The sequence below is a fragment of the Emydura macquarii genome, unplaced genomic scaffold (assembly GCF_026122565.2).
Source record: "Emydura macquarii macquarii isolate MOO-44397 ecotype Brisbane River unplaced genomic scaffold, CSIRO-AGI_Emac_v2 contig_369, whole genome shotgun sequence".
Lineage (NCBI taxonomy): Eukaryota > Metazoa > Chordata > Testudines > Chelidae > Emydura > Emydura macquarii.
The window spans coordinates 7353192-7362727 of record NW_027130506.1 but is presented as its reverse complement, the minus strand read 5'-3'; the positions used below and the strand labels follow the sequence as shown (position 1 = coordinate 7362727).

Below are 9536 nucleotides of genomic sequence, written 5' to 3'. Positions count from 1 at the left end.
AGGACATGCCCCACGTACTCTTGGGTGGGTTGGGTTCTGCTCATGGTTTTGGTTTTTTTTGTGTGTGTTTATGAATTCTGATTGCATGGTTTTCCCAAACCAGTGCTGTCACTTCCTTCCGTTTATTAAAAGGTTTACTTTCTACACTCAGACTCTGTGCTTGCAAGAGGGGAAGTATTGCATTTTGGGGGTGCCCAGGGGATAGTGTGTGATTGCCCAGGTGACTGGGTGAGGGCTCGAGCCAGTTTGGTGTTGTGTCATTGACAGGAACCCCTAGATATTGAACCTGGCCCATGATGCTGCTGGCTCTTCCTGGCAGAAGGGTTACACTACTTTGAAAGGCAGTGTGATGCACTCTGGAATGAAACTTACCAGTACACACAACCACCACATAAAGGTTTAGGGAAGGAAGTGAAAAATACTCTATGTAAATTAAACTTTTGGGAGGATTTAAATAGGCAAGATGTAATAGTGGGTTGGGTCATCTTGTGGACCTAGCAAGTATTGATTAGGAACTAGGCTAGAGAGAGTCATGGAGACAGAATTTCGGGGTACTCTGAGCCATATGATGTATCTGGTTTAATTCTTTACGCTGCTGATGTAACTGCATTTCACTGACATCTGAGAGTCCCTGCTTCCTTGGGAGAACTCCAGTGAGGATCCAAGTTAGAATGTAATCAGAACACCAGGATTAAAACCTCTACTCTTAGAAAACTGCCCTGGGATGTCTAATGAGCATAAGAGGTGAGGACTTTGATTTTACTTCCTATTATTCTAGGCTGCCAGATCTTTGTGGCAGGGGTTGTCTTTATTTTTGTGTATTATAGAGCAGTGTTTCTCAACCTTTTAAGAAGCAAGTACCCCCTAACTTCTGAAAATTTTAATAAGTACCCAACACTCAATTTTCCATGGGATTTCACATTTTCAGACTAATGTGAGCCATATGTTGGAAGAAGGGCTGAGTATATAAGGCCGTGATATGACAGATCTAGTTATTGCCTTTACACTAGGGGTGCACAACTCAAGTATGTACCTGGGCTAGCGGTGATGTTGGCCAAAGCTAGGAGGCTTTGAGCCGCATGCCAATGCTGGGGAATATAAAGCGTCGTGCCAATTTTTTTGCCATAGATTTGAGAGGAGGAAGGGGTGAGAGAAAGACAGGGAAGCAGGGTGAGAGAGAGAGACAGGAAAAGAGGGTAACTGGTAAAATCTGGGGTTGTCATAGAGCAGTGAAATTGACAAGTTTTCTGGGCACTGGGCTTTGAGCCAGGGAGGGCGGCTGCCACCTGGGCAAGTTGCAGGCAGCTGCCACTGGCTGTCAACCTGGGAGGTGGGCGACTGCCACCCAATCCAAACTGGAGCAGAGGAGGCTTCTGCGCCGGCTGGGACCCAGGGATGTGGTCAGGCAGCTGCTGCCGATCTTCAAGCCGGGGTGCTGGAGGCTGTCCCTTGGCTCGGAGCCGGGTCGTGGGTGGCTGCCACCCAGCTGTGAGCCCAGCTCACGAGACGCAGGAGGCTGCCACCGGGCTCCCACCTGGGAGCTGGGACTGGGTGGGAAGCGGGCTGCTGTGGCCTTGGCTTCCCCAGAAGTCGGCAGCTGCCGCCCGCCTCCCCTTCACTCTGTTTTTCCCCCAGTTTCCCTCTGCCTGGGTCTCGTGTACCCCCAGGGGTACGTGTACCACAGGTTGAGAAACTATGTTATAGCACAACAAACAAATAATAAATATTACTCATGACTGTCTTCTGAAAGAAGGCATCTCCAGAAGCAAAATGTCCTCTAAAACCAAGGCGTAGCACTGATTCTGTACCGACTCAAAGTCAAGCAACTCTTGCTGAATTGCAGACAGCACTTCCTGTAGCCCCTGGATTTCCCAGCAGGACTTTTATTCAGCTACTGACCCCGACCTGCCCCTGAGATGAGATCACAGCCCAAGGTGGTACGAACATCCTTTTTAAAAATCAGCAGATAAATGTTTGGGTACTATTTCTTGTATTGTTCTTTTTTTCCCCTATAGGACAGAAGGGATGGCCTGGAGGGGCAAACTTCAGGTGTGAAGGACCCAGACTGGAGACACAGGTCCAAAGAATCAGTAAGCAGGTGAGAAAAGTTTGATAACTCAAGGGCCCCCAGATGGTCATTAACCCCATGCAGTAAGGCCATTCTTACTACACTTTATGTGTGGAAAATATAATGTTAATAAATTATGTAAATGTGATGGAGTGTCATTCAGTGTTGCATATTACTCAGTCATATTGCATAATTCATCTTAAAATCTGAGGCCACTCTTCAGCCCTGATATGGGGTGGGGCAGCACTCAAATCAAAGGAGTTATACCTGCTCATATCCCAGGATGAATTTGGCCCGTTGTGGTTAGTGCCTCCCTACACAAGGAAATGATTCAGATCAAGCAATGGGAACCAGCTGCTGTGCAATACTGATGTCCTAGTGGCGACTCCTCTGAAATAAACCTGTCAAGCAGACTGAGAGGCCAAGCTCCATCAGCACCGCAGGGATCCTGGAACGGGGACTGAAGGGAAAGAATTCTCTAGCAATAGTCAGTCAGAGTGAAAATGTTTGGGGGAGAAAAATTGGTCACTGTAAATAGGGAAGGCGTATAGAACCCAGGTTAAATGTGCTTTTGTGCCTAATGCATCAGAGAAATTGCTCAAAAAGAACTCAGCTGTGAAAATATGGCCCCTGCATTCCTGCCAACATGAGTGAGTCCTGTTATGATCTGCTGGGTAAATGCTACTTGTTTAACCTAAACCTGCTTGGGTGAATATTTAATGTATGCACAATTCCTACCCCCATAGCCCCCTCAAGGTTTAAATAAGGGGAGAGAATCCAATATATGAACAGGAATTTGCTATATGGATTGCCCAGTTCTTTTTATTCCTTTCTTTTTAATAGCTGGGAGCCAGGACATGCATTCAACACTTCTTCCCCCTCCCAACCTGTACTGTTCTCCCAAGATGTGCAGCAGATAATAGGAAGCAGAATGCACATTTTTGTGCACAGCTACTTTTTCATTCAAATTACCTTTAAACTTGGCAAGATTGAAGGTGTAAATGTAGGCAGGATACAGCCGGAAGAGTTGTAATAAAAAATACCTAATGGGCTTCTGTGGAATGTGAATTAATCTGTTTCATGAGAGGAAAGATGTGGGATAACTCAGTGAATATTCTAGCAAGGATTCATTTCACACCTACAGGAATTTACTATTCTGCATACCGTATTCGGTAGAAATACCCCCATTAGATTTTACTCTCTAATGTCTATATAATAAAGGTAATATATATTCTTAGCACATAAGCAACAGGAAACATCCAAAAAGACTGTCTTCCGGAGGAAATTCTTGATCTTATGGGATACACATTAGTTCCTACAATAAAGAGAACACAAATCATAACCAGCCATACAACAGTGGATGAGTGAATGATTATCCCAAACTTCTAATGAAACCATACTATGAAAGGCATTCGAAAGATTGATTAGAGTTTAGTTAACTGACAACACGGCCCGATCTGTCCATTGGTGTAATGAATCTACCCATAAATATATCTTTGTGAGCATGTGTGTGTGTGTGTGTGTGTTTTGTTGTAAATTATACATTGCAGTTTCTCTTATAGTATAGTAAACAAACCAAAGTGTAGCTCTTCACACTTTCCATGGCACTGTGAATATACTGCCAAGGTGTGGCTCCCAAAATGATTCATTTCCAAATGCCTGACAGTCATTTCAATTAACACATTTACCAAAGCATTTACAATATACACACCTGTTTAGGAGAAAGAAAGATGTTTAAAAGAAAGAAAGACCTAGGCTTAAAAAAATGCTAAATTAAATCATTGCCACAAATTACCACTGAGGCTAAGAGCACGGTAAGATTAAAAATAAGGACTGGATGTCTGTATGGATAATGAGATACAGTAGCAGGGATTTAAAAATAAAACCAAAGGCCAGATCCTCAGATGGTGCAAATCAGGTGAGTGCCATTGACTTTGGTAAAGCCATGCTGATTTACACCAGCTGAGGATTTGGCCTCACGGATTTTGGAAGAAATAAAAACCCTCATGCTTCAGGACATAAGACAATCTCTAATTATTGAAGGTTCAGAGGAAATTTTCCCTGGGGGGACGTTATCTTATAATTGCCTATTGCAAGGGGCCTTCCACCTTCCCTTGAAGCATGTGATGCAGGTCACTATCAGAGGCAGGACACTGGGTTGAATGGACCCCTGGACCAATTCATTTGAGCAATTCCTATGTCCCTTTATCTCAGAGTGTGCATATCTGTAATAAAGCTGGTGATGTTACACAGATCATTATGAGTTCCGTTAAAGGACACTGTTTTCTGAAGCATCTTTATATGATGTTAAATGCAATGTATTTTCTAGCTTTGCAAATACATCTCCCAATAAACCCAGCTAGGATCTGCTTCTGTTCCCAGTGCAGCCAATGGCTTCCATTCCTATTGCTAAATGCTAATCCTGATTCCTATTGCCTTCCATTCATGAAGGTTACAGCTGTTAGAGGCAATGCATGTGTTGATATGGCTCTTGAAATAAACAATACAGGACAGTGGAAATGGCAATGAAAGTCATTGTTGTTTGTCTCTGTTTCTTGTGTGTTACAAGCAGCCTGAGGCTCCCTGAGCTAGTTTCAGGATTTCTTAATCCAAGATGGGATTTTTTTCTACGTCTTCTATGTACTCATGTTATGCTGAGCTGCGTTGTAATTGAAGGGGAGGTCCTGTGGCTTGGGTAGTCTCTGTCTTAGTTTCCCCTTCTATAAAAATGGAGCTGATAATCCTTGTCTATTGTGAGAGGAAGAATGGCTTTGTTGAAAGATATGGTAGGATAAATTATCTGTGTAGTGCTGCTGGTTATTCAAAAGCTAGCCTTTTGAGCAAAGACACTTTGGTTCTGAGGTTATTAGGGGCCCAGATAGATAAGAAATACTTAAGGGAGCTTTGGCGAGACAGACTTTTCAATCTATTTTTCACAGGAGTTGCAGGACGCCATCTCGAGATATGCAAAGTGATGATAAATATCATGCAAAGGAAGCTAAGCTGAACTGAGAAGGCTTGACTGAATAAAAGGATGCACAAAACCCGAGTGCAGTGTATCCCAGTGTAAGTTTTTTGAGCAACGATGCTGCTTCCCTCTTTGCATATGGGAAAGCATTTTGTTTCAATAGGAAACCACATGACTAGGTGACCCGGTCCTTCTACTGCTCACATGCCCCTGGGATCTGAGAGCTCTGACTCTCCTTTTATTTGCACCACGTTCACACAGATGAAATGCCATTGTCTTCAGTAGAGCTACTCCAGATTTACACCAGTGTGAGTGAGAGGAGAATTAGATCCAAGGCTTATCACAGGCTAAAGAGGGAAATGACTGCGGGAGCCTGTTCAGATATTGCCAGGACATCAGTGATTCTTTCCAGCTCTTGTTTCCTCCCGTGCTGAGAGCCCAGTTTGTGGTTCTGACCTGCCCCATCCTCCAAGCAGGTTTGAAGAACAGTTCCAGCTCTCATGGACTAACTTTTTGGGCTGCTTCTCCTTGTCAGGTGAGCAGCCTGAGGGCAACTATCACCCAGCAGTATGCAGCAACACAACTGCAGAGAGTGTACATGTGGGAGCCTCTCTTGGACAGTCAGAGCGACAGCTACAGAAGTATGTTTAACACAGATAGACCTCTCTTGTGTGATGCTAGGCAAGCTGTCCATGGCATGTTGCCTAGAATAGTCAAAGGAACATGCACCCTTTCGTTGAAATTCATACTCAGGCAAGTACTCAGCCAAATCCTTTCTGAGTGTCTGGATTCCTTGCTTAATTATCACATTTCCCACTGGCAAATCAAGCTACATTTCAGGACACAGAGGATTAAAAATAAAGATATGCCAGCAGAAGGAAAACAGTGAGGGAAAGAGCCCTATTGTCTTCTTGTTACTGAATATTTCTGTATTCCACATTACTATCAAAATATAGGGTCACCTTTCCAATCAGCCAGTAGAAAGGTGTTGACTTTGGTGATGTATCCTTCTGCATGGCTAGAAGCTAAGAGCCGTGCACACAAATCAGAGAATCAGAGAAGATTAAGGTTGGAAGGGGCCTTAGGAGGTCATCTAGTCCAACCCCTGCTCAAAGAAGGACCAACCCCAACTAAATCATCCCAGCCAGGGCTTTGTCAAGTCGGGCCTTAAAAACCTCTAAGGATGGAGACTCCACCACCTCCCTAGGTAACCGGTTCCAGTGTTTCACCACCCTCCTACTGAAAAAGTGTTTCCTAATATCCAACCTAGACCTCCTCCCCTGCAATTTGAGACCATTGCTCCTAGTTCTATCATCTACTACCATTAAGAACAGCCTAGTTCCATCCTCCCTGGGACCCCCTTTCAGGTAGTTAAAGGCTGCTATTAAATCCCCCCCTCACTCTTCTCTTCTGCAAACAAAACAAGCCTAGTTCCCTCAGCCTCTCCTCATAAGTCATGTGTTCCAGCCCCTAATCTTTTTCGTTGCCCTCTGTTGATCTCTTTCTAATTTGTCCACATCCTTCCTGTAACGGGGGGCCCAAAACAGGACACAATACTCCAGATGAGGCCTCACCAATGCCGAATAGAGGGGAATAATCACTTCCCTCGATCTGCTGGCAATGCTCCTACGAATGCAGCCCAATATGCTATTAGCCTTCTTGGCAACCAGGGCACACTGCTGATTCATATCCAGCTTCTTGTCCACTGTAACCCCCAGTCCTTTTCTGCCGAACTGCTGCCTGGCCAGTCAGCCCCCCGTCTGTAGCAGTCCTAAATCTGTTCTGTTTGTATAGTTCGTATACCGTGCCCATCACCATGGTATCTGAGCAGCTAAGTCTCCTTGATTTGCACCAGACAGTTGCCAGCTTTCACTGCAGATGAAAATACCAACTTTTCATACATGCATAGATTCTGCGGGCAGAGGGGACTACTGTGGTCATCTAGGCTGACCTCCTGTCTAACACTTCCCCAAAATGATGCCTAGAACATATATTTTAGAAAAACATCCAATCTTAATTTAAAAATTGTCAGTTATGGAGAATCCACCACAACCCCTGGTAAATTCTTCCCATGATTAATTCATCTGACTGTTAATAATGTATGATTTATTTTCAGTATGAATTTGTCTAGCTTCAAATTCGAACTTTTGCACATGCGACCCAATGTGCAAACAATTTGAGCTAAATCATGTCTTTGCCACAAGCCCTGTGTAAGGGGGCTGCTGTGTAAGTGAGCCAACCCTAGGAGCAGCATGGGGGAGAGGAAGTATGGAACAGTCGCTAGAGTGCTAAGCTAGGACTTAGGAGACCCACTTTCAACTCCTTACTTTGCCACAGATTTCTTGTGTGACCTTGGGCAAATCCCTTAGCCTCTCTGTGCCTTAGTTCCCCATATGTAGAATGGGAATAATAGCACTTCTTCACCTCAAAGTGGTGTTGTGAGGATAAATCCATTAAAGATTGTGAGTGACTCAGATACTATGAAGATGGAGGTATACAATATCTTAGACATATGCACAATTCCCTCTTTGCTCTGGGCTGGTGTAGTAATTTTCAGGTGGTTTATATCGGTTGCCTGGTGGGCTAGGGAAGCAGAATCAAGGCTCCCACTATTCTTAGTGTTTGTCATCTTCATCCAACAAAGGAGTCGATGCAGCTGTAACCACAACTAGAGGTACCTAATCAAGCAGCAGCAAAGGTTAAAAGCCTGTTTCTCTTCTTGAAGCTAATTGAGTGGAGGAGAAAATCAGAAACAAACTATTCTGAATATGATTTTTCCCCCTGCAGCTTTTACCCCCTCTGTCGGTGGCCATACACGGAGAACTATACAGAATCTGCAGGCAGAAGGATGGACTCATATTTAAGGCACTGGCCTGGGACCCCCGAGCCCCATATTCAATTCCTGGTTCTGCCACAGGTGTCCTTAGGTAAATCATTTAATCTCTCTGTGCCTCAGTTCCTCATCTGTAAAATGGGCATAATGATACTTCCTTTTTACAGTGCCTAGCACAATGGAGCCCCAAATTTTACCTGGCTTTAAATACATAATAGAGAAGAAATTGATGCTAGTCTGGAGAGCTGTCGTCACAGGACTGATTGCCCTTTCTGCCAATTTTTTTAAAGACATTATTTATTTCAACATTTATTTAAAAAAACACAAGAGAAAATGATCCCTTTTTCGTTCCAGAGTACTAGTGGTGTAAATAGATATTTATAATGGCTAACTGGGAAAAATCTCACTGACATCTAGCAAGAAGAATTATATTTCATGGTTGTGACAGCTTTTGTTGTCTCTTTGCCATCAACTAACATTAATCCAACAGGACTGCGGCATGCAAATGAACTGAAGTTAAATATAGGTGTCCCATAGCGCAAACATTCTCTTCCCAGTGGGCACTGATTGGGACCCTCAGGATAGAGGACAAGCAGTGCATGGGCCATGGGGACTGAATGCCTCTCTGCCCATTAGAGCTGATCCCTCTAGGACAGTGTTAAGGCAATTAGTGGGAAAATGGGAGAAGCTTGTGCTGCTACTTCCCTTGCTATACCAGTTTGGAGAGGATTTCATCCCCCAGGTCTGTCAAGCCAATACTTCTCACCAGCACTAGAATTCGTTGTATCAGTGTTTTAAAGCATGAAAGGCCCACAGAAATGGTACTCTGACATGTCACCATCCTACCAGCCAACAGTCAGCTATTCCAGGACTGTCTGGCAGTCAAAGTGTAGGTCAGATCGTTAGCTCTGTCAGGACACCTTCGTGATGCCACATTGACACAAGCTGCCTGAACTATCACTCAGAGGGTGTCACCTGCATAGCTGCTTTTGTAGCACTGTCTGTCCCTGTAGCTGGTGTGGGAATGGCCAGGGAAAAGGAGGAGGGTGGTTGTCGTGTCCCACTGCTCCGGTGGCTTCTGGGCTAGCCCCTTAAGACCATTGGCTAGTGGTGCAAATTATCTTGCATTGGTGAACCAGAATAGAGAAATCCGAGCATCGAGAGGGAGGATGCAAAGATGCTTAAATGCCCCTTTGCACCTCTTCTCAGCTGCATGAGGCCCTCTCCACAACTGAGGATAATTGGGTCCTTCAGGTGTAAACAAAATTTGAATCCATTATTGTTTTCATTATTATAACCTTCTTGCTGTTAAAGCTACTTATATGCCCCTATCAACATAGTATCTGAGCGCCTCACATGCATTAATGTATTTATCCTCACAACACCCCCGGTGAAGTAGATTAAGTGCAATTATATAGATGGAGAACTAAGGCACAGAAAGGTTAAGTGACTTTCCCAAGGTCACCCAGGAAGACTGTGGCAGAGCAAGGAATTGGCCTTTCCAAGTCTTCCAAGACTTCCAGGTCTTCCAAGACTTAGGCTAGCACTCTAACCACTTGCCCATACTTCCTCTCTTATCCTTCCCCTTAATATTTGCATTGTGGTGGTATCCAAAGTCCCTACTCGGGCTCTGTGTCACATTCTTCTAGGAGCCAGATAAACACAGT

At 44.3% G+C, this 9536-nt stretch overlaps 1 long non-coding RNA gene across 1 annotated transcript; it reads left to right on the top strand.

Annotated features, from left to right (window-relative positions):
- Positions 1–627: 627 nt before the first annotated feature.
- On the top strand, positions 628–5115 carry LOC137141412 (uncharacterized). Its single transcript, XR_010916623.1, has 3 exons — positions 628–744; positions 2016–2098; positions 5008–5115. It is a non-coding gene; the product is annotated as an uncharacterized lncRNA (long non-coding RNA).
- The last annotated feature ends 4421 nt before the right edge of the window (positions 5116–9536 follow it).